Genomic DNA, 26,141 nt, shown 5'->3' with positions numbered 1-26,141 from the left:
AAGCCACGAATTTCTGGTAGCTCCACTCCTGTTCTCCTAGTGTGCATACAGGCCCTTAGCTTGAGTTACTCCATATTGCTTTGCTCCCCTTACAGTGCATGTATTAGAGGATGGAATTTTCCATTGAGGGCATGTCTTAGACAAGCCCTTCTGTACAAGTTCCCTTATCTGTGCCTGCAGGCTGATTTTTCAGGCTATTCTTTTGTTTGAAAGAATTCGACCAAGGACCCACCCTAACTGCCTGCTTGACCACTTTCCCTCTTTCTCCTCTCTCCAACTGAAGTTCATTCTTATCCTTCCTGAGGACATACACCTATAAATTCTATTTCTTCCATTTATCTACCTAATTGCATATTGATTAACAAATGATATTATCAGTTCTGCCCCACAGTGTGATTTCTCCCCTCTCGGCATAGGCCAGAGGCCATGAGCCCACAGGATTATAAAACAGATAGAATCCTGGTCCTGGACACAGGTGTATTTAGTGTGGCTTGTGCAATGCTTTAACAATTTTTTTTTAAATTTGCATTCCTTTACTGCAGCAGGCACACTCCAAGCCTGACCTCACCACTCTTTATTGGCTTACAACAGCTGAATGCACACATTTACCTGCTTAGTGACATGGGCAGTGGGTCTGGTCTCTCTATAGCTCCTCAGTTTGACTCATATTCATATATCTCATTTTCTCCAGCATAAAGGATTTATTTGCCTCTAGCTGCAACTTCCCTTCACCAAAATGATCATTTTCCCTTTTCTCAGATGGCCTGACCTAGAAAACTAGAAAAGATCTCTTGACTGTGGAACTTGGTCATCTCTGGGGAACTAGCTCCCTCTAAATCTGCTGACATCATCCAAACAGCAGTTCCTTAGTGGCTCTCTGGACTTAATAATGACTTGAAACTCTCGTGTAAAGTGGTGGAATGTGGAATCTAAATATCAAGGTTATGTGTCCTGCCCACTTTCTTTGTATCTTTCAGTGGTATCTATTGAAGCAGGTCAGCTGAAGAATGACAAGGTTCATACAAGTGAAAAGGAGAGCTTTATTTCTCATAAAGAGTTGCAGCCTGCAAGGTGGCTATTCTGATAGGCTGGGAGGCACGGCCTCTGGCCAGATGCCAGAAACAGACTGCTTCGAGGGTGGGACAAATAGGACGGGGTTTTATGCTGAATGAGATGGCGAAATATACATATTCAATAAACTATAGGAGGAGTCATAAATATTCATGAAAGGAGAGACCTGCCCATGTGCAACTGAGCTTCATGCCTCTCCATGGGACCCATGTTCTAAAAATGGCAGCATTAGCATGATCCAGGGGTAGAATTTTCCACACTCTGATGTCAAAGGGTAAAGCAGGGGACACAAAAACCCTCACTGTGTATCCTCCACAGACTAGCCTGAACCATTCCATGGTGAGTGCTCCTTTATCAAGAAGAAATGCTGGTTGGCTGTTGTGCCAAAACCACAAAAGGGAGGGCCAGCAATCAGGCAGTTGGTTGGAATAGCAGTGGAGTCTTTTGAAAGGGCTGGTTTCTGTTTAGCCCTTACATAAGAAAGCCTAAAGGCAGTTAACAAAGAGACTACAACGTGACAAAGTGTGTCCGACCTCCCATCCTGTCATGGCCAGGAACTCAGTTTCCAGAGTTTCTCTGATGTCCCTTTGGCCAACAGTTCATTCATCCAGTTGGAGGGGGGCTTAGAATTTTATTTTTATTTACGAAGTGATCATAATTATTTAATATTATTCAGCTAAAGGGAGCTAGCTTTTTAGGAAATTAATTTCTTCAGGTCTTTCTTACATCCAAATGCCCAGATTTAGTCAATGCAAAAGATATCTGTGTTCAAATCAGTTGAAATTAGAGGATTGATTTCTGAGTTTTCCAGCACGAATGATAACTTGTTTCTTTCAATATGATTCTCTTCTCTTCAAAAGATAAACTTCATGTATCTTGATGAATACATGTCTCCTCCTAAAGTATGTACATAAGGTACCTAGTGACAGTATGTTCCTTGCACTTATTTTTATAGGCCCATTTATCAACTTACTTCATAATTTAGGAGACCTGAATGCTTAGATGGGCTGTGAAACAGCTATTCAGACACCATTCAGAATATATGACTTGGAAGCTGCCCCCAGGAATAGATTTCTGATTTGTAGAAGAGAGTACCTGTCCAAAGGAATGTATAACCATAATCTAATATTGCTTATTGTTAGTGTGAAGACACATGTGGAGGAAATTTCACTCATAATAGTAATATTGATTACTCAAGAAGTAGTTGTCTTTGGGGGATAATAATACTGATAGTTAACATTTTTAAGTGTTTATTATGTGCCTGGCATTACAGTACTATTTCATTTAACCCTAAAAACCCTACAGTTTAGGTACTGTTCCTTTTCCTATTATATAGATAAGGAAATTAAGGCACAAAGAAATTAATAATGAATTTGTTCAAGGTCAGTGCCAGGGTTCATACCAGGGAGAATGATGCCAAAGTTTAGTGTCTTAACCTTCATGTGACACTGCTGCATATACATGCTTCTACCACAGCCATTGTAGTCCCCAAACACACCAAACTCTGTGTTCTGCGAAGTTTTCTCTTTATCAATAATAAACTTTACTCACCAGGTCCATCTTTTGGCTTGCTACATATCCTTCAAAATATGGTTCATATATCACCTCATCTATGAGGACTTCCCTGACTTTTCTAAGCAGAATTATAGCTCTTCTTTTCTTCAGCTCCCATAACACTGTGTTTGTGTCTGTCTGTCTGTGTGTTTGTTCATATGTTTGTCTTCCACCAGTGCTGCTTATGAAGCAGGTAGCTTTCATCTCCAGGGTTCCACCCATTAGTGATTAATAGAAGTTTGCTAATTGAAAGTGCTCCATGAATGAGTTAACAAGATATTAACCACTTAGTCCTGGTTTGATAAAGACTGCTGTGATGATAGCATGACAGAACCTGAAGAAGAAGAAAAAAATCCCACAGATGTACACCCATGCTCTGATTAAGTTAAACTTTTAAAAAGGTGGGGGCAGGTGGGAGAAATGAAAAAAACACTTAGATTATAATAACCTTCTATGAAATGCATGGATATAGCAGTTGGAGAAAATAGTAAAATCACTTTCTGTTGCATAGAAGCTCGTAATATGACATCTTTCAGAGAAACTGTGGTAGTCTATATATATTTTGACTGATGTTAACAGTATCTTATTTCTTTTTACTTTATACCCCTAGGGTAGAAGCTATGACTCTGGGACCAATTTTCCCCAAATTGCATAGTTCTGAGGTCTCTAGCTGAATAATCTGTGGCCCTCCCTCTGAGTCTTCTAAATTTTCCAAAATGGAGTGCCACCCTTTTTCCTGGGTCTTGCCTTTTTAATTGACACTTTAGAATTACAGGACAGTTGGCTCTTGTCTTGTAATTTTGACAAGTCAAAGCCTTGTTTTGTAAAGTTTGAATGTATCATTATTCAAATTCCTTCAAAAAATCCTGGGTGGAAGAGGTGATTAAAATAAAATTTTAAAAAGCTAGGCAAAACAAAGTTGAATGCACCTTAAATAGACAGGTTTGGCCTTCTACTCTTGCCTCTTAACAGCTTTGTAATGTTGAGAAAGATACCTCTCTGTGAGAGAGTTCTCTAATCTGTGAAATGGGATGATAGGTATCTATATCTTATAGTTATTAAGAAGATTAAATGAGTTCTGTTTGCAAAGTGCTTAGAACACTCAACCATCATCAAGTTACTTAGAAATCTATATGCATACATTAAATCTCAACAAAAATGCTTTCAAAAATTATTATAATTCCATGCCCTCCACTTAATGAAAGTGATAGAAAACCCTGTGAAAAACATTTCTCCATGTTTTAAAACCCTGGTTCAAAATAACATCCATTATGTTGCTTAATTTCATTATGTCGTTTCTTATATAAGGATTGCATGACACATTCAATTTTAAAGTTAGTAACAGAAAAATATTTTCTCTCTTGAAGAACAGATAACTGTTTCTATAAAATATTAAAATTTATATGTTACCTTTGGCTTTGGGGAATAATTTGCCAACAGAATTCAAGGTAACAACCTTTGGAGGAAACTGAAATTTAAATGCCTGTGTTGGTGAGATACATATGTCTTCATGATCAATTAAATGAAAATAGGGTTAAATTTTGATTGCAGAAACTAAGGAATCTAATCAAGCGGTCTGCCTCAAAGATGGTCAATAGAATCTAGAGTGGAGGTGGGCCAGGAGGACCACGGTGGACAGGGCCAAACATTTCCTCAGAAAATAGTTCCCTCTACACACAGCCCAGAGTAACTGTCAAGCCCCAGCTTCTGACACTGCAAGGCACCGATGATATGGATATTTGACTTTGCCTGAGGATTATCCTCACTCAACTTAATGCTGAAACAAAAATGAAGATAAAGTCTCTGCCACTTAGCCAGCATCCATTGTTTCATTTTCAAAGCCTAGGAATTACCTGCCTCACCACTGCTTCTCATAGAATTTGATTCTCTTGTCATCTTTCCCTGGCCCTAACGTGACATTTATTTCAGAACAAATAAGTATAGTTTGTAGTTACCTGTTCAACTATTTCTCTAATAAAGCAAGTGGGCTATTTTCATGTGTTTTTTCTTCAAGCAGAGTTAAAAGTCTACTTGTATATATTGTGTTAATAGCCAATAAGGCAGAATTGAGTGACAATAATTATACATTTAAGTATATTTTCATTTTATAGTAATTACTCTGTAATTGAAAATAAGGAGAGAGATCAAAAGAGAGAGAGAGGGCACACACATACATGGAATACACATTGTGAAGAACTTCCCATAAGAGGAAAAGCTGTCAGGATATATGCAGTGGGATCCTTTTGTGAGTCTATGTTTTTCTTTGTCCCATATTTTCTATGCTTAATATTATTAGACCACCATTAAGTCTGTACCAAGGACACATGTCAACAGTTGAAGTCATTTTCTCTTTGGCCACAGCTGCAGTTTCAGGTTATTCATGATGACCCTGTATTCAAAGGGCTGCAATAAAGTGACCTTCACCCCCCAAGAATCTATTCAAATAACTAATATACATGTTAAGTGGAAACCAGGACAGATGGCAATATCAGCCAGAGAAGCTCTTGTCATTGGTGGAGTCTGGTATTCTGTTTCAGTCTAGATGGTGCATTCATGCCAAAAAGTTATCTTCACAATAGCGAAGTTCTAAAAGACCAAGAACTCCATGCAGAGCTTTATGTTAAGATAGCAAAGAATATGTAATATCTTAATATTGGGAGAAATATACATGGGACCCATACAGAGACTTTGCTTAATTGTTGAAACTTATTCACATAAGGAGAATGGAAAGAATTATATATGGTGATGATTCTTTCACTCAGTTGACAAATACGTATCAGGGACCTTCTAAATCCCTGGCGCTGCACTCTGTTCTGAGGATGTCATCATAAGCAAGGTAGTCATGGTGCCTTAACTACCTTCCAACCCCCAGTGAAATGACTTTTAAAGGGTTTATTTTTTTAAAAGGCACACACATGTAAAGCCAAAATGCATGCACTAGGAGACAATAACAACAAATCATTTAAGCTGGAAACCAGATGTAATCATGGAAATGAATTTTTGGAAACCCCAGAATGTTGAATTCTAAAACCAGAAGTGGAGAAAGTCCAGGTGCAATCCAGTTTCCACCAAAGGACTTCCAGAAAGCTCAGGAAATGGCCTCACTGTGTGTCTCTGGAAATGTGAAGCAAGGGTAAGCTTAGTAACAGGAAGATTGATTAAGAGCAACTAGACACCCCCATCTCCCACTCCTCCATGTAGCTGGGAAACTGAAGTTTTGTTCCATGACTAGAGAAAAACAGAGTCAATGAACTTGGAATAATTAGGCAGAAGAGTAAACAAAGTACCAAACTGAAAATGGTGCATTTAACTAAGAGTTTAGCTACAGAATGTTGAGACTCACAGCTTTCTTCCTCACTGGACTTAGAGAATCCTGGCAATCACATTTCTTGAGGAAGGATACTCAATCAGTTTTCTTTGGGGAATTTGGTCAGTTCAAAATGAAAAACCTAAGGATACTAGGATCAGGGATTCCCTAAGGAAACAGCCCAGCCAGATCACCCAGGAATGAGAGCACAATTGACCCACTTCTTGCACACTCACAAGTTCTTTATTCAAAAATGAGTAGATAACAGCGGATCAACACATGCTTCAGGAAGGCATCTAATTTGACAAACAAAACCAGACCGAAACACCTTGCAGGAAACAGAGACTATGTGAAGAGATAAGATACTGCCTCAGTGGAAAAAGAGTATGGTATAAAAGAGGCACATTCAGAAAACAAAAGAAAAATATGCATGGAAATTAAAATTATAATAGAGGAAATGGAAAACTAAATATAGGATAAAAGTAAAGATATAGTTGAGGCATTTTTCCAGCAAATATAGCAAAATAATAAAGAGATGGAAAATAGCAGAGATTTTTAAAAATTAGTCCAAGGATCCTATTTCTGAATAATAAGAATTCTCCAGTATGAGAATTTTTTTTAATGGAGGAGAAAAATCATCAAAGGAATATTCTCAGAACTAGAGAACAAGAGCTTCCCAACTGAGAGGACCACGAAGTGCCCAGCACACTGAATAAAAATAGACCACATTTATTAGGAAATTTTACAACACTGAGGACAAAGAAAAATCTTAACGAGTTCTAGAGCAAAAATTCAGATTTCATAAAGTGGATAAAGTATCAAATCATGTCAGACTTCTCAATAGCAATACAAGGTAAATTCAGAAGAAAAAATATTTCTAACCTAAATCTATACTAAATGGTATTATTGATCATTTCAGAAGGTAGACATATCTCACAATATCATGTTTTTATATACATAAGATTCAGAAAATTTTACCTTATATACACCCTTTCTCAAGAAGCCCTTACAGGATGTACTTCACCAAGCAGGAGAGAAATAACGACAAAACAAATAGAATATATATGATTTAAGGAATCAAGAAACATGAGATTTAATCCAAGAGAAAGCATGGAGAATCCTAGGATGACGTCTGTGCGTCAGCTAGTTTTGAATGGAAACAGGCAGAAGGCTCTAAGAGATTTCTCCAAAAGAGGGAAATTAACAGAAAACCTAATGCTATGTGACTCAGATGAGAATGGTACTACATGGCAATAATACTGTATTAATAATAGTTATAATAATCACTACTGACCCAATTATACTGAGAGAATAGGATGACAGAAAGTGCTTCCGTGGTAAGTGTAGGGAGAGTGTGAAAAAGAACGAAAGCCTTTTCCTCCAAGAGTGACACCAATAATCAATGCCTAAAGCCAAAATTTCAAGACCTACTTGAAAGTAATAAAAGCATGATATTAATAAAGGTAATAAAAAATGCCACAATATTCAGCTAGAAGAATTTAAGTAGTTGCTTCTGGGGAGCTGAAAATGGTGTTGGAGGAGACAGGGAGCTCCTGTTTTCCATAATAAGCCCTGTAGCTCTGTCTCTTTAAGATACGTTCATTTGTTACCTTGAAAAAATAGAGACCAAATGTTTTTAAAACCTTGCTTAGACTTAGTTGTCTGGGAGTTTACACCCCAACAGTGAGACAGATATGATACAGTTATATAAACATGTAACTATCAATTGTGCTAAATGCTATGGCAGAAATATTTTGTTAAAAATTGCATAATCCCCTATAAAAAGAGATGTGGCTTAGTGTAGAGGGAGGCCAAAATAATTTTCCCTGAGAGAGTGACATCCTGGCACCTTATGGGATAAGTGTCGACTTACCCCATCTGAGCCTTCAGCTTCTATGGCGTCTGCTATGCTGTATTAGTTAGCTTGGGCTGCCATAACAAAGTACAGGCGTACCTCGGAGATATTGTAGGTTCTGTTGCAGACCACCATGATAAAGTGAGTCACATGAATTTTTTTGGCTTTCCAGTGCATATAAAAGTTAAGTTTACACAATGCTGTGGTCTATTGAATGTGTAATAGCTGTATGTCTAAAAAATGTACATACTTTAATTAAAGGTAACCTATTGCTAACAATCATCTGCACCTTCAGTGAGTCCTAATCTTTTTGCTGGTGGAGGGTCTTGCCTTGAGGTTGATGATGGCTGACTGGTCAGGTCTGTGGTCGCTGAAGTTTGGGTGGCTGTGGCAATTTCTTAAAATAAGACAACAGTAAACTTTGCCACATCGATCGACTCTTCCTTTCATGAAAGATTTATCTGTAGCATGTGATGCTATTTGATACACCTTTTACCCAGGGTAGAACTTCTTTCAAAACTCAAGTCAGTCTTCTCAACCCCTGCTGCTGCTTTGTCAACTAGGTTTACGTAATGTCCTAAAACCTTTATTGTCATCTCAACAATGTTCACAGCATCTTCAGCAAGAGCAAATTTCATCTCAAAAATCCATTTTCTTTGCTCATTCATAAGAAGCAACTCCTCATCCGTTCAAGTTTGATCATGAAATTGCATCAATTAAGTCACATCTTCAGGCTCTACTTCTGTTTCTAGTGCTTCTGCTAATTTCCACCATAACTGCAGTTACTTCCTCTGCTGAAGTCTTGAACCCCTCAAAGTCATCCATGAGGGTTGGAATCAACTTCTTGCAGACTCTCGTTAATGTTGATATTTTGAACTCCTCCCATGTATCATGAATGTTCTCAATGGCATTTGTAATGGTGACTACTTTCCAGAAGATTTCTAATTTATTTTGCCCAGATTCATCAGAGCAGTGTCTATGGCAGCTATAGCCTTATGAAATGTATTTCTTAGTTAATAAGACTGGAAAGTCAAAATAACACCTTGATCTATGGACTGCAGAATGAATGTTGTGTTAGCAGGCATGAAAACAAGATTAACCTCCTTGTATATCACCATCAGAACTCTTGGGTGACTAGGTGTATTATCAATGAGCAGTGATCTTTTGGAAGGAATCTTTTTTTCTGAGCAGTAAATCTCAACAGTGGTCTTAAAACACTTAGTGAACAATGCTATAAACAGATGTGCTGTCATCCAGGCTTTGTTGTTCCATTTATAGAGCTCAGGCAGAGTAGATTTGGCATAATTCTCAAGGGCTTTAATATGTTCAGAATAGTAAATGAACATTGGCTTCAGTGTAAAGTCATCAGCTACTATGGCTTCAAAATAAAGTCATTAGCCCCTAATACGAGAGGCAGTCTAGTCTTTGAAGTTTTGAAGCCAGGCATTGTTTTCTCTCTAACTATGAAAATCCTAGATGGCATCTTTTTCCAATAGAAGGTTGTCTTGTCTACATTTAAAATTTATTGTTTAGCATAGCTACCTTCGTTAATTATCTTAGCGAGGTCTTCTGGATAATTTGCTGCCGCCTCTATATCAACATTTGCTGCTTCACCTTGAATTTTATGTTATGGAGAGACCTTCTGTTTTTAAACCTAATGAACCAACCTCCGCTAGCTTTAAACTCTTCTCCTGCAGCTTCTTCACGTCTCTCAGGCTTCATAGAATGAAACAGTTAGGACCTTTCTCTAGATTAGTCTTTAACTTAGGGGAAGGTTGTGGCTGGTTTGATCTTCTCTCCTGACTAATCAAACTTTCTCCATATTGGCAATAAGGCTGTTTCACTTTCTTATTATTCATGAGTTCACCAGAGTAGCAATTTTTAATTTCCTCGAAGAACTTTTTGCTTTGCTTGCACAACTTGGCTAATTGTTTGGTGGAAGAGGCCTAGTTTTTGACCTCTCTTGGCTTTTGACATGGCTTTCTCGTTAAGTTTAATCATTTTTAGCTTTTGATTTAAAGTGAAAGATATGACTCTTTCACTTGAATACTTAGAGGCCACTGTAGGGTTATTAAGTGGTCTAATTTTAATACTAATATGTCTCACAGAATAGGGAGGCCCAAGGAGAGGAAGTGAGATAGGGGGAATGGCCAGTGATTGGAGCAGTCAGAATACCCAACATTTATTGATTAAGTTCTCTGCCTTATATCAGTATGGTTCATGGTTCCCCAAAATAATTACAGTAGTAACATCAAAGATCACAGATCACAGCTTGGGGCAAAATAGGGAGACCCTGTCTCTACTAATAAAAATTAGTTTGGCAAGGTAATGTGTGCCTTTAGCCCCAGCTGCTCAGGAGGCTGAAGCAGAAGAATCTCTTGAGCCTTGGAGTTTGAGGCTGCGTGAGCTGGGATTGCACTACTGCATTCCAGCCTCAGTGACAGATCAAGACTCTTTCTCAAAAAAAAAAAAAAAAAAGGAAAGAAAGAAAGAAAAAGACACTGATTATTATAACAGATATATTAATAATGAAAAAGCTTGAAATATTGTGAGAATTACCAAATTATGACACAGAGACATGAAGTGAGCACCTGCTGTTAGAAAAATGGCACAGTAAACTTGCTTGATGGAGGGTTGCCATGAACCTTCAATTTGTAAAAAATGCACTATCTGTGGAGTGCAATAAAGTGAGGCAGAATAAAGCAAGGTATGCCTGTACCATAAACTGGGTGGCTTAGACAACAAACATTTATTTCTCACATTTCTGGGAGCTGAAAGTCCAAGAACAGGGTGCCAGCAGGATCGGGTTCTTGGTGAGGTCCGTCATCCTGGTTTTTGGACTTCTTGCTGTGTCTTCACATAGCAGAAGGAGGGAGAGAAAGCTCTCTGGGGGAATTTTTATGAGGGTACTAATTCTATTCATGAGGGCTCCACTCTCGTGACCTAATTATTTTCCCCAAAGCTCAACGCATTATATCAGAGTCTAGGATTTCAACATATGAGTTTGGGGGAGGGGCGCATTCAGTCCATGACATTCTACCCTTTTCCCCTCAAAACTCATGCCTATTTCATATACAAAATACATTCATTTCATCCCAACAGCCCCAGAAGTCTTAACTTTTTCCAGCTTCAACTCCTAAGTCTAAAGTCCAGGACATCATCTAAATATCATCTAAATCTGATTTGAGTGAGTCTCAAGGAATGATTCATCTTGAGGCAAAATTCTTCTCCAGCTATGAACCAGTAAAACCAAATATGTTATGTGCTTCCAAAATACAATAATGGGACAGGCACAGGATACACATTCCCATTTCAAAAGACAGAAATGGGGAAGAAAGGGATGACGAGTCCCAAGCAAGTCCAAAACCTATTAAGGCAAACTCCATAAGACTTTAAGGCTGGAGAATAATCATCTTTAGCTCTATACTCTGCCCTCCAGACCCACTGGGTCAGCAGTCCCACCTTTCGGCCCCACCGGGGTAGCAATCCTGTCCCCATGGTTCTACCTGGCAGGGAATGAGCCTCCACAGCTTTGGACAGAGATCTTATTGCCTATTGAAAACAAGGCAATGGCCCCTCATTTTGAAACCAGGGAAGCAGCCCTGATAATTTCTAAATCGCTTTTGGCCTCATTCTTCCCTTGAAAAATAGACCCTGTTCATAGTGAAATATCTCTATGGTCACATCCTGTGAAATCCCAGAAGTCTGATGCCTTCCTTCATTTTTTTCCATCTCTTTCTCTTTTAGTTCAAATTGGCAGTTGCTTTGCTGGGGTAGTTAATTAAGTCCATGGTTCATACCCATACTAATCTCCTTACTGAACAGTCTCTTGGCCATATCTACAGTACTGTCTTCTGAACGTGGTTTCTCATTTTTTGCCATATGGATGAGCTGAGAATTTTCCAAATCACTTAGTTCTAGTTCCTTTTTGCTTAATAATTCTGTCTTCAAGTCATTTTTCTCTACTTACATTTTACTATAAGCAGTCAGGAGCAACCAAACCACTGCTTAAACACTTTGCTTAGAAATCTTCTCAGCTGGATAGAGGCGGGAGAATGGCGTGAACCCGGGAGGCGGAGCTTGCAGTGAGCCGAGACTGTGCCACTGCACTCTAGCCTGGGCGACAGAGCGAGACTCCATCTCAAAAAAAAAAAAAAAAAGAAAGGAAAAAGAAAAGAAATCTTCTCAGCTAAATATCCTATAAATATCCTATTTCATTACTTGCAAATTCTACCTTCCACAAGGCACTAGAACATGAACACAATTTAGGCAAGTTCTTTGATGCTTTACAACAAAGCTCACTTATTTTCCATTGTTTAATAACATATTCCTCATTTTCTTCTGAGACCTCATCAGAATGGCCATTTTTACTATCTGTGTTTCTACTAACACTCTGTACATGATTATCTGTGTATTCTCTAATAAGATGGAAACTTCCTCTACATCTCTCCTTTTTCCTTCCTGAGCACTCATCAGAATCTCCTTTAAAAATCCCTTTATGATCATCTCAGTTTCTTAGAGCAAGCACTTCAGAATTCTTCCTACCTCTACTTATTACCCAATGCCCACTTCACTTCCACATTTGTAGGTGTTTGTTACAATAGCACCTCACTTCTTGGTACCAGTTTCTGTGTTAGTCAGGACTCTCCAGAGACACAGAACCAATAGATTATATATGTGTATAAAATGAGGAATTGGCTGTATTAGTCCATTTTCATGCTGCTAATAAAGACATACCTGAGACTGGGCAATTTACAAAAGAAAGAGGTTTAATAGATTCCTAGTTCCACATGGCTGGGGGGGCCTCACAATCATGGTAGAAGGCAAAGGCACATCTCACATGGCAGCAGACAAGAGAAGAAAATGAGAGCCAGGCAAAAGGGGTTTCCCTTTACACAACTATTAGATCTCATGAGACTTATTCACTACCATAAGAATAGTGTGATGGAGACTGCCCCTGTGGTTCGATTAGCTCCGACTGGGTCCCTTTCACAACTTGAGAGAATTATGGGAGCTACAATTCAAGATGAGATTTAGGTGGGAACACAGCTAAAGCATATCATTGGCTTATGAGATTATGGAGGTTGAGAAGTCCCATGATCTGCCATTTGCAACCAGAGACCCAGGAAAGCCAGTGATGTAATCCCAGTTTGAGTCCAAAGGCCTGAGAACTAGAGGAGCCAATGGTGTAAATCTCAGTCCAAGGGCAGAAGATGAACAATATCCTAGCTCAAGCAGGCAGGCAAGAAGGGGACAAATCCTCTCCTACTCAATTTTTGTTCTATTCAGACCCTTAACTAATTGGATAATGTTAACCCACCCTGAGTAGGGCCATCTGTTTTACTGAGTTCACCAATTCAAATGTGAGTCTCATCTGGGAAGACCCTCACACACATACCTAGAAATTATATTTCACCTGGTTATCATTTGGCTTAGTCAAGGTAACAGTAAATCACAGGCTGGTATAACTGGAGGATGCCACCTGGAATGTGCTGTTTAATAATAATGACAAGCTTAGCCCCTGTAACCACATGCAGGATAATATTCACCTGGGATAACCTTTACTGTCTTTGTTCATGGAGATTAATTCCACTGATTCTACTGCAGGAATAACCACCTAGAATTACAGACTGGGAGAACCTAAAGGTCTTCAGTGCTCTAATCTTCCTATACTCTCCTTTTGCAGACAGGAAAACTTAGCCTCCAGGAGGTTTAGTAATCTGCTTAAGGTATCAGAGCTATTTAATTCTAGGGCCAAAGCAAGAACTCGAATCTTCAGGTTTATTTTCTATGACTATTCTCTAGAATTTTTTCCTCTTAATCTGACCTTTTAAAGAAAGTAGTTATCTCAGCATTGCCCAACAACAGAAAACTTTAAATTTCTTTTTTCAATGATGAAAGAAAACATTGCAAAAAATGATTACTTTTTCTACTTGAGTATTCCATTATTGTCTAAATGTAGAACCTGATAGCAGCTTAGGGATGATCAATCTCTTCTTTACAAAATAAGTAGTTTATATTTTATACTCATGAATAATTATGTGAAACACTAACAGTAATAACTTGTTACAATATTTCCAAGAATTCCTATAAATATGGCAATATATATGACTTGCATCCATTCTCAATCTGTTTTAAATAGTGGCTTTGCATTTACTATGAATGCTTATATTTTAATAGTTTTAATCTTATGTTAAAAAACATATTATCATATCTTAAAACATAAAGCTAAGGAAACATATAAGAAAACTTTGCAATTCAAGATAGTCTACGTGTGTGTGCGTGCGTACACACACACACACTCACATACTCACATACACACACTTCCCTAAGTTCCCTGAAAAAAGAATATTCATGAGTCAGGAAGTCTATTTTTGCCAGAAAGCAAAGCACTCTTTTAAAAGGTTCATACTGCTGCACCAGAACTCCTTGACATTTTAGTAATGTCTAAAATGGCCAAATCTACAACATTTTGAAATCTTGCCGTAGGTCATGATACCATGTACTCTGGTGTTCTTCAGGATTTCCTACCACACCAATAGCAGCTTAATACAAGGTTAGAGAACAAGGCTGTTGTTACTAACAAGAGCATGTTACAGGTGTTATTTTTTTCTTTGTGATAAGGAAGCTTTGTAATAACTAGGTCAGACTATATTTCTGATTTTGAGATTCAATTTGGAAAATTCCAAGAAATACTTATAATATCCCAAAGAATAATTTAGAGTTGTGTAAACTTCGTGGTTCATTGTCTCTTCAGAACAGGAATTCTCAGTTATATGTAAGAAAATAACATATAGATGTAATGACCATTGGAAAATATATTAAGCCACATTGTATCTATGAAATTTCATTATGGGCAACATCAGATATCTATGGTTTGGGTGATTCAGGAAAACAATAACTTAAAAATATATATTTTGTGATTGTCACAATGTTCCCCGGGTCACACAGATAGAAAGAGGGATAGGATTCAGGTTTGTCACCTTGAGTCTGTGTTCTCCTCTGCAATGCTAACTCTGATAATGTGATGGCCAGGATGAAGATCTGGAAAGATCAAGAAATCCCTGAGGAACTACTTTTGGAAAAGTGCATCAGAAGAATAACTTGACTACAGAGAGAGTTTTAACAGTTCTTCAAATCCAATACACATTTAACCTAGATACGCACATTGAATCTCTAAATTACTGAGGTCAAAATATTGCAAGAACCCTGCTAAGGTGGCAAAAGTTACTGCAGCAAATGTGACAGTGAATCATGCAATTAAAGCACAGAAACTGAACGTGTTTGGTTGTTATTGTCCTTGATAGGTTAGCTCTGAGGGATACCTGCTATGAACTGAATTGTGTACCCCAAAATTCATATGTTAAAACCATACCTCAGCAATGTATTTGGAGATAGAGCTTTTAGGAAGTAATTAAGGTTAAATGAAGTCATGAGGATGTGGTCCTAATCTGATAGATTGGCAGCTGTATTGGAATAAAGATAGAAATGTCTCCACAATCATACACCAAGGTAAGGCCATGGAAGCACACAGTGAAAAAGCACACAAGTTCAAGTCCCATGATAGGCCGTCTGCAGGCTGAGAAGCCGGGAAGCCAGCAGTGGCTCAGTCCAAGTCCCAAAACCTCAAAAGCAGGGAAGCTGACAGTGCAGCCTTCAGTCTGTGGCTGAAGGCCGGAGAGCCCCTAGCTACCACTGGTGTAAGCCCAAGAACTTGTGGGCATTAGGAAGAGGGCCCTCATCAGAACCAAACCATGCTGGCACCTTGATCTTGGACTTTCAAGCCTCCAGAATGATGAGAAAATAAATGCCTATTGTTTAAGCCACCCAATCTATGGCATTTTGTTATGGCAGCCCAAGCAGAGAAAGGCCTCACCAGCGTGACATACGTTGGGAGATAGGAGTGTTGAAGCAATATTTGCATTATGTGCAGTACAGGATCCCCATGTCCAGAGTTAGAGAGCAGTATTGTGATGGTTAATATTAAGTGTCAACTTGATTGGATTGAAGGATGCAAAGTATGGTTTCTGGATATATCTGGGTGTTTCTGGGTGTTGCCAGAGGAGATTAATATTTGAGTCAGTGGACTGAGAGAGGAAGACCCACCTTCAGGAAGCCCCATCCTCAATGTGGGTGGGCACCATCCGATCGGCTGCCAGCACAACTAGAAAAAGCAGGCAGAAGACGGTGGAAGAAGATGACTTGCTGAGTCTTCTGGCCTTCATCTTTCTCTTCTGCTGGATGCTTCCTGCCCTCAAACATCAGACTCCACGTTCTTCAGCTTTTGGACTCTTGGACTTACACCAGTGGTATGCTAGGGGCTCTCCGGCCTTCAGCCACAGACTGAAGGCTGCACTGTCAGTTTCCCTGCTTTCGAGGTTTTGGGACTTGGACTGAGCCACTACTGGCTTCCTGGCTTCTCAGCCTGCAGACGGTCTATCGTGGGACTTGAACTTGTGTTTGTGTGAGTCAATTCTCCTTAATAAACTCCCTTTCCTATTAGTTCCATTCCTCTAAAAAAAAAAAAAAAAAACCCTGACTAATACAAGGGTTTACAAGAGACCAAGGTTCAAAATCCAAGGAAATTTTGAGGCTGTGGAACAGTCATTGACTAAGCAGTATTGAACCAGCATTTAGCATAGTAAGTAAATTTGGAATTAAACTAGGTTAACTTCCTTCTACAAGTTGCAAGATTTTAATTAAGCTGCTTAACTCCCTCATTGTAACTTGGGTACTTTATGAATCCTACCACAGAGATAATAATGCCTTTGTCACATAGTTGTTGTGACGATTAAATGCTTAAATATTAAATGATTAGTATTTGGCACAGTGTCTGGCATATGCTCACATCTCAGTGAATTGGTAACTACATACAGCTGCCAAAGTTACAGAATGTGAGGTCTGAATTGCATTTGTTTATTCATACCCCAAATAATTATTGCTTGCTTACTATCTGCCAGGCAAGATTTTAGGTGCTAAAGATACAGCAGTGAGCAAAACAGAAAAACAAAACTGTTTAAAAACCTACCTTCATGGAGCTTACATTCTGGAGTTCTGAGGGTAATGACAAAATCAGGAGTTGGCAGGCTCCCAGCTATGTACCATATCCTAAAAGGTCTTGCTCTGGGCAACTCATACAGTCCTTGACTGGGAGTGGCTACTATATGGAAAAAGAGACAAAGAAAATGTATGCTGTCAAATAGCTTGTCACATATATGGTATTACTGTTTTTCTTTTTTTTCAAAAATGCATGAAGGACTCTTGACATGGCATTTTGTTAAAAGCTACTTGTCACCCTTCTTTTTTTTTTTAACCCCCTCAAGCCAACTTTTCCCAACTCCAGGAAGAACCAGGAAGAGAAGCTATCACCCTTATTTTCTAAAGGCTTCCTTCTCCCTCATCTCTCCCCTTTGAAAAGAAAGGCTTTAAATAAAGCCAGCTTCCTTAGCCTAAACAGAAGTATACCTTGATCTGTTCATTGTCCTGTAATGTTTTGCTTGCTCTCTTGAACCTTGTCTCTGAAAGATTTCAGCCTAACACAAAAGAAAACAGGTGTTAAAACACTTTGGGGAATTAAAACTACACAATGACACATTTCTGAGAGGGCCCCTGCCCAGTTGCACACTCCCTTTCTTAACTTTCATGGAAGCCTGTCTAGGGCAGCTCTGGGAACCTTTTAGTGTTCCTATGTGTGTATTTTCCCTTGTCACCATTCATCTTTCCTTTGGATTAAGAAGGCAAGTTAAAGTAGTGAACTTTTGCTGCATAAATAATTAGAGACTAGATTTTGCTTTGTTTTGTGGCCATTTACTATGTACTTTGTGATGTTTGTCATTCTTTTCTAACCCATGTGCAGGGCTGATAGGTAAATGGATTTGGTTGTGAATAATAAACCAGTTTTCACATCTAAAACCCATTCACCAAGAGATGTCTCTGTGGTGAGAGTGTGGCAAAACAGGTTGTTCTTTTGTTGCTTTAGAAATATGCCTGATTTTCCTGTATTATTTTGGGGTAACCTTTGTTCATGTATATAGAATCCAGTCAGAGCAGCTAAGGGAAGCATTGGTATCAGTTGCCTATCCTTGTATGCTTAAATAAAAGAAAGCCAAAAACTGTTAAGAGCAAGTCTTTTAGCAAAATATCAATGAATAAGCAATTTTGGTAAATAAATAATCAGTAGAAACAATGCTGAATGCTGAAAGCAAACTGCACTTATTCCAAAAAATTTTCATGTTTAAACAGTTTTGAATTCCTTTTCCTCTTCTCATATAAATGCATAAACATACTACTTTTTCTCAGCTATGAAAAAACATTCTTATTTCAGTAAATTTCCTTCTCTTAGGTTTACTATATGGATCATGGAAAAGGTATAATTTTACAGAGTTTGTTGCTTTTCATGTACATTTATAAGTTTATAGTACCAAATAAATATAGCCTTTCAAATAACAAACAAACTCTTACAAAAGGAAATTCTTCCTTCATAACTAGAACACCTCGCATAGCACTAAGTCTTTTGTTAGTAAGATAAATTCCAGAAATGGATTTTAGAATAAAGACCTCAGTGTTCGTTTTTATTCTTGTGAAACCAATAAAGTGCTGACAAAGAGTGCTATAATATGCCATCATACTTTAGAAATAAGGCACATTTAAGAGTGTTCTTTATTGCCTTCTGAGAGTTGGATATTGCTAACCTTAGCCACACTACCACAAAAGATGCTTTGCTTTGCATTAGCAAAAGCAGGGTGGTGGATCCATTTGAGCGCCACTTGAATATTACATACACACTTAAAAAATGTCAAGCCTTTAGGAACACTGGAGTGATTATCATTCTGTGGTATTATGTTCCCATAGGTTTAAGTCTGAAATACACTGAATTTAAAGGAGGAAAAGGTATGGCTATCGTAATGTATGTTTCCATTGTTCTTCATATCATTTATTTCCTAACAAATTGCAACCCATCTCAAAAGGCCTAACTATTTCAAGGGTTATTCTTGTGGATAAAAAAAATGCAAGATTATTTTGATACATACTTGCCTTCTTGAATCTGGATGTCAAAATGTATGATACTACCCATTCAAACTACGGTAGAACTGCATTGCAATTCTGAGGACAGGAGAGGGAAATGGGATAGGGAAATACAAACTAATTTTCAAGCCCTGGTGAAAGGACTAAGAATGTGAAGGAAATGCAGGTTGCACAGATGACTGACAACAGGAAATGGATAGGGAGTTTGTTGCTAAAATGCTCTGCTTAAGAGCTCTTAGGGCTTAAGAGCAGGATTCCCAACTCTGGCTGCAGAATCACCTGGGGAGCAGACCAGTTCTTGGGAGTGACTCTCATCTAAGCTAAGGCCACATAAAAGAACGGGTATATAGGACATAAAAATAGATTTATACCCCAGAGCCTTTCTCTATGCTTTTTAGAACACCTATACTGCATGTGTTCAACAATTACACCTTGCCTTGTTTTTGGGGGGATAGCGTGGGGTGAAGAGGTAGATTTTTTTAGAATCATTTACCCTGAGTAGGCATTCAGTAAATGCTTTGTTGCCAATCTGACTCCATTTCCAGCTGCAACCCCATGGAGTTGAGTTGAATGACATCTAAACCTGTAGGTAAGCATGCATGTATACATAACCCTTGTTGTGAATGAAAAGCAAAATTAGTTCTTTCAAAAATGTTAGCTTGGCTCTGATTAGAGATAAAAATAAAAACTATAGGTTTCTGCCAATGATACAAGTGGCTTTTTCCTACAAGGTACCCATTTTTATTTTCGACAGCATTTGTCTTTCTTGAGAAAGTCGTTCATTCAAGGACCACATTGCAACTGTGGATCATTTATGTGTAACTTGGTAGATGATAGACATTGGAAATTACCATGACAGGTGTTTTCACATTGTTTCTGCTGATCTGAGAAAAAGCACATTGCCAGAAAAGAGTGTGGAGAACTCAAATTCCTCAGAATCAATTTGAAACAGTCTTTTGAAATAAGAACTGCTGTAAAGAAGCATTTTGGAAAGGGGTGGGGGTGGGGAGAACAGTTCTTGAGATGAAAATACAGTTCAGTAAAACAAATTTATTTATTGATGGAGACTATATATACACTGTGCTTTAATTTATTCATCATTATTATTGCCTTGAAATTGTTTTTTGTTACCATTCATATAATGGCCTCAGGAGGCCCAGAAGAGAGCCAATGAAAACAATTCTGTGGGTGTTACTAGTGAAATAGTTCATTACACTTCAAGATAAGACATAAGAATATACTAAAGAGACAAAGGAATACTAAATGCTGAAGACTAAAAAATACAGAGAAAGAATGTCTTTTTTATACAATGGCCCATCAGTGCTAGCACTAATCTGTAAGACCAGTAGCAGTTGTATTAAGTAATTTATGTGGGAATAACAATTGTTTTTATGTTACTTTTGCTGTGGACGATAACATTCTGTAAGCTCGTCATATTTTTAATCTTGACTTAAGAAAAATACTGCTGTGGCAATTATTAAAATAAGAGTTCCATTTCTCTTTGTGCAAGTAGCTTCTTCTCTTCCTCCTGTGTCCTCCTCCCTCACGTGCCCTCCCCTACCTGACTCCATTCCTCCTCCCCCTTAGCCAAAGGCATTTGTGAAATATAGAAGCAGTTATGTCATGCTGTTATTTTGGGTATTCTTAATAAATGCTTACTGTATTTCAGAGGTGGTCTGAGGAGGTCAGCTAATGCAATTTCACTTTGATTACTTATTTGAATTTTGGATGCAAAGAACCCTGAACCAATTCCCTGAATCTGTCATAATCATAATTTAGTTATCTACAGCTGCTTCATTAGATTTAAGTCTCTTTCAAGAGGATATTGATTATTCCAGTTCTTTATTATATAATAACAATATTCATAAGATGCCCTGTTCTCCATCTTCATTTGCTTGACCCACTAATGGGTACTGGTTTCAAATTTTCTTTTCCAATCACAACGTCCCCTTTAAAGTTCGGTGATTATAGTGACACAGCCATATCAAGTAACACCTTTAGCTACTTCAGGTGTTATACATTGGATTTCATAAATTCTGCCCCTTTCAATACATCAATACACCTTTGCTGTTACCATTAGAAGTCTGTATCTTAAACTCAAATCTTAGCATGGCATTCCAGAGCTTAACATCCTTCAATGCTCCTATTATCTACCTTGCACTTTTCTTTTTTCTTTTTTTGACAGTCTCGCTCTGTCACCAGGCTGGAGTGCAGTGGCGTGATCTTGGATCACTGCAACCTCCACCTCCCGGGTTCAAGCAATCCTCCTGCCACTGCCTCTTGAGTAGCTGGGACTACAGATGCAAGCCACCATGCCCAGCTAATTTTTGTATTTTTAGTAGAGATGGGGTTTCACCATGTTAGGCAGGATGGTCTCGATCTCTTGACCTCGTGATCTGCCTGCCTCGGCCTCCCAAAGTGCTGGGATTACAGGAGTGAGCCACCGTGCCCGGCCTGCATTTTTCTTTATAGAGATAGGTGGTATGAGAAAAGTCTTAAACCAAAATGAGAAACTTGTTCCAGATAAATGAAATAGCCAAATGGGAACATTAATGTTAACCCATATTGACTTTGGTAAGTAATTTTTTAAAATGTGGTTATATTTGACAGTTTGTATTATTGCCAAAAGAAAAAAGAAACACATTCATCATGTATGAACTTCTCACTTAAATGATTCATTAATCTTTTTAAAGGAGTTTTTTTGAGAGCATCTAGAATATTCCAAGCACTGGTCTAAGCTGTGGAGATTAACAGTAAAAAAATAGACATTGTCTTAGCCCTTATGCTGCTTACACTCTGGTGGGGGTACAGGCCAGTAAAGAGATAATTGCATCACTCTGTGATAGGGACTTTGATTGGAGAGAACAGGGTTGTAAGGATCTAGAGAAAGGGCACCTGGAAAGAGAACTGCCAGAAAAATCTTCCTGAGGAAAGTGACATCCAAGCTGAGACTGAAGAGGAGAAATTAGCCAGGCTGATTGGGATAGTGATCTAGGCAGAGGAGCAAAGCCCAGAGTATTCAAGGCATTGAAAGCAGCTCTGGATGAATGAATGGGCCAGGCAGGGTGGAGTGGGAACAGATGAAGCTGGGGAGCAATTAGGACCCCAGTCACGCAAGGTCACAATCAAGGGGAGGGGCAGTTTGGGGGAGCCAGAGAGGTCTTTGAAGTGTTGACTTGAGGTGCCTATAGGTATCCAAGCAAGATTTCCAATAGGCAGAGTCTGCATTGCCAATAAACAAAGCATTTGATTTTGTTTTTGGGTTTTTTGTTGGTTTGCTTGTTTTTGTTTTTGTTTTGTTTTGTTTGAGATGGAGTCTTGCTCTGTTGCCCAGGCTGGAATGCAGTGGTGTGATCTTGGCTCACTGCCACCTCTGCCTCCCGGGTTCAAGTGATTCTCCTGCCTCAGCCTCCTAAAGAGCTGGGACTACAGGTACCCAAGACTACGTCCAAGTAATTTTTATATTTTTAGTAGAGACAGGGTTTTACCATGTTGGCCAGGCTGGTCTTGAACTCCTGACCTCAGATGATCCACCCGCCTCAGCCTCCCAAAGTGCTGGGATTACAGGCATGAGCCACCGTGCCCAGCCAGCACTTGATTTTGAAATTTATAATTTAGTAGCTAAATTTAATTAAGAAGTAGCTCAATTTCTTGAGATTCCTTGGCGAGTTTATTAGAAATTTCTTTGACTTATCTCTTATTACTAATTTATAATTCACTTAGTTCTATATCTGTAGCTCCCTTTCTCAACAAATTTCAGAATTATGTGCTTAAAAATATTTTATTGATGAGTTAAGTAATTACTCATTTTTAATTTCTTTGTACTTTTTTCAACTATAAGTTGACATAATTTAAAATGTTGTGGCCTGCCATAAGAAGTGCAAAATCGAGAATATAAAATAGATTGTAGCATTACATTAAAAGAGTGGATTCTGTGGAAGTTTAATTCCCCATGCTTGTCAAAAGTTGTTAAAACATTGCTAGCCCTTTTTGAATGTAAAATGTGGGCAGACATGTACTAATATATCAAAAAATGACACTTTGTCAAAGAAGGCTTTCATGGAAGAATGTTCTGAATAAAATGTTTTCTTTTAAAAAGAACCCGACCTGTTTAACATTCCAAAGCAAACACAAAAGAACACAAAATGCCTGAACTCACTGCCAGTCACAACAGTTAGCTTCATTTACCCTTTAATACTTTTTTTATATTCCAAAAATTGTTCCCCAAAAGAATTATCAGTTTTATTTCATGATAACCCTGGCTTGAAGTAAAATAAAAGTAGCTCTGACCCTCCTCAGAATGGATTCTTTTCAGACTTACTAGCACTTCTAATAGTATGATGATGATATAGGTGGCTATGTCTACTGTTAGACTCAGTGTAATTATATGTGAAGCAACAATTCCCTTATCTATTAGGAACACTTGCTGCGGTTAACTGCATTTCACTGTCTGACAGATGAAATGCAGAATTAAAATCTCAAACTAGTTTCTCAAAGTTTTCTTTTCCCCTCAGTCATTTAAAAATCTTTTAGCCTAGGGGAAGATGGTAGCTGGAAAAGAATGGGAAACCAGATGGCATTTAAAGGCCTTAGCAAGATGTACAAAGCAGATGTGCCTGTATTTTTACCTATTCTAGCTCCTCAAATGGGTCTTCTCTGCTATAATTGCTTTGCAATGGTTCCAATCCTTTGAACCTTCTGAGGATGTCCAGAGTTAAGATAATGTTTGATAGTTGAAATGTTAAACTGAAAATCAATAGATAATTGGCTTTGATTACTACCTAATACTGTCTAATCTAAATAGGAGGAATATTTGTATGTGTTACTCATATTCTTTGCAGAAAACACACTGAAGCCTAGCTCTTGAGTGGGGATATCGTTCATTGGAAGAAACAGAAACAGATGGCAGTTGTGGTAATTGAGATACAGTGTAGCTTAAAGGCATCCTGGAATGCCACCTAATAATGGTAGTGTGAAAAGGAAAGAAATATTCTGCACAACTTACTTGATGTGTAAGCTGAGTCTGATTTTACAGCTTTGTAGCCCGCTCACAATTAAAATGCCCCAAGGGTTATTGGTGGTGTTGGGGGTAGAGATTGTGCAAAGTTTTGAGCTAAGGTTAGAGAATGATGGGAACAAATCTCCCCAGCTATAGAGGTTTGTTGGAGAATAGAAAGCCCTGGTTTTAATAAAATATTAGAGAATTCTGCATATATTAATATTTGTATAAAAGGACACTAAGATTGGGGACAACAGGTTTTAATTACTAATAGTCAAGACAAATGTGTTACCTTACCTTTTCTTTAATTTACACTATTACTGCAAGGGAGAACTATTTTGTTGTTGTTTGTGGTGGTGGTGGAGGTGGGGGTTACAAGCATCTCACAATTGAGAATGCCTTCCTAGCCCTCTGAGATGGGAGCTGAAGACAGTAAGGGGCAGCACTGTGGATTTAGGCTTTGAGTCTTGCCTCCGTAACTTACAAATTATAAGTATGAATTACGTATTCCTTTGTCTCTCCAAGCCTCACTTCATTCATCTGTAAAATGGGCTGAATACAACTTTATTAAGCATTTAGTTCAGTGCCGAATACATATTCAGTACCTAATAAATGATAGCAATCATCATCAATAGACAAATGTGCACAGCTTAGAAGTTTTTCCCACCAAGCACACTAAGGATTGTAGGACATTCATGGATATAGTTTTTTACTGCACCAGGAAACCCCGTCCAAATGGATGCAGGAGTGTTTCAGAATATCCTCAGAATCTATAGACCAGGAAACATTGTTGTACATCACTACCCACTATTTAAACTGTCTGTTTAAATATAAGTTAAAAGCAGAACTTTTGCTTGAAAACACCTTCTGGTCACATTTATTGGACTGACTCATAAGAAATTTTATCACACTGATTGTTAAACACTTATAAATCATTTGCTAAAAGCAGTGGTTTCTCCTAAATGTATTAAGGCCAAAATTAATTTCTTAAACTTACATCGCTTTAAAGTTTAAACAATCATATCCTTAGCTATGAACTATTATTTCCTGGAAGGTTAAAGTATATATCCTATGTGCAAAGGAAATGTCAAGGACATATCAATATTTGATTTCATTACACATTAGCTATGCCAGAGACCCTGCAGTCCTACCTAATGTAAACAGCTCACTAGGAGTCCACAACAGAAACCAACAAAAGATGCAAATTGATCCTGCTATATTTTAATATTAAAATTTTACAGCACTTTTTGAACTATTTTATAAATTAATTAATTTCAAAATGGATGAGGCAGTAACATTGAACTTTAGCTAATTATGTTTAAATTAAATATAAGCATTTAAAATAACCATTTTAATTAAACACAAGGTGCAGGCAGCTAATCATTAAAAGTGGAATTGGTAACTTGAGATTTATCATCCTGAAACCACTTGTACCACATTTCTAATGAGTTCTTTCCTCTACTTAAATGAAGGACTAAATTTATTTCCCCAACGTGGCAGCTAGTAAAAGATAACTCTTTCTCAGGTCATGGTTGTCAGTTTGATGTTGAATCAGAGTAAAGAAATCTGTTTTGGTATACTTGCTTTGATCCGAAACAGTATTTACTATTTGCTAATCCATTTCCAACTGACAGTACTGTAGTTCTACAGACACCTAAGAAAAGCCCTAGTAACTGAAACAGCATTTACTACTGCAACAGAAAATAGTTATATTTTGTAAAGGAAATTGATCCTTTTTATAGAGGAGACTCCAAGGAATAAAATCTAAATAATTTTGTGATTAAATTTTTTAAAAATTACATTACAACTTCAAGATTGAGGAATAACACTCAAAAAAACATTTTATAAATTATGGATATATATACTCTATATTTACATTTGTAACAATATACGTATGTACATACATATATAAATTTGTATTTTTTAAAAAAATCATTAGCTAGTTTTTCTAGTGCAATGTAATTATCATTTAGCATAAACTCTGACACTTAATAAATGTTTGTAAAGTAAGTGAATAAATAAGTGATAAATTTTATAAAATGTCTTTTAAAGGGCTCTCTCTTAAAATCATTTTTTGTTAGCTCTTACCTTCTACTTTAACCTTCTCCATTGAAAGAGCTGATAAAGCTGAAGTGTATCTACTCACAGCTTTGAAGATTGTGTGTTTTTCCCTTATCTGTTGCTTTCCTGTATTCTAGAATTAGTACAAATGTTAAGAATCTAAAAGAGAGCATAACCTCTGGTGACTGAAAGGGCAATTTAAAGGCAAGTTTGCATGTTTTGTTCCTTGAACTAAATACCTGCAATTACTGATTGTCACATTTTTCTTC

At 37.8% G+C, this 26,141-nt stretch overlaps 1 protein-coding gene and 1 long non-coding RNA gene across 6 annotated transcripts in view; one reads left to right on the top strand and one right to left on the bottom strand.

The window, feature by feature from the left end:
* LOC129534497 (uncharacterized) overlaps nucleotides 1-19,441 on the bottom strand; it is a 52,520-nt gene extending 33,079 nt beyond the window's left edge. Inside the window, exons 1-3 of the long non-coding RNA XR_008681110.2 lie at nucleotides 19,306-19,441; nucleotides 17,253-17,320; nucleotides 16,816-16,947 (exon numbers count right to left, since the gene is read on the bottom strand). This is a non-coding gene — a long non-coding RNA (uncharacterized lncRNA). The remainder of the gene's footprint in view (nucleotides 1-16,815; nucleotides 16,948-17,252; nucleotides 17,321-19,305) is intronic.
* Nucleotides 1-26,141, top strand: part of HS3ST5 (heparan sulfate-glucosamine 3-sulfotransferase 5) — a 286,591-nt gene that overhangs the window by 147,136 nt on the left and 113,314 nt on the right. The window lies entirely within an intron of this gene.

The sequence above is a fragment of the Gorilla gorilla genome, chromosome 5, assembly GCF_029281585.2.
Source record: "Gorilla gorilla gorilla isolate KB3781 chromosome 5, NHGRI_mGorGor1-v2.1_pri, whole genome shotgun sequence".
Taxonomy (NCBI): Eukaryota; Metazoa; Chordata; class Mammalia; order Primates; family Hominidae; genus Gorilla; species Gorilla gorilla.
Note: the sequence above shows the minus strand (reverse complement) of the source record. Positions and strands in the feature narration are given on the sequence as shown.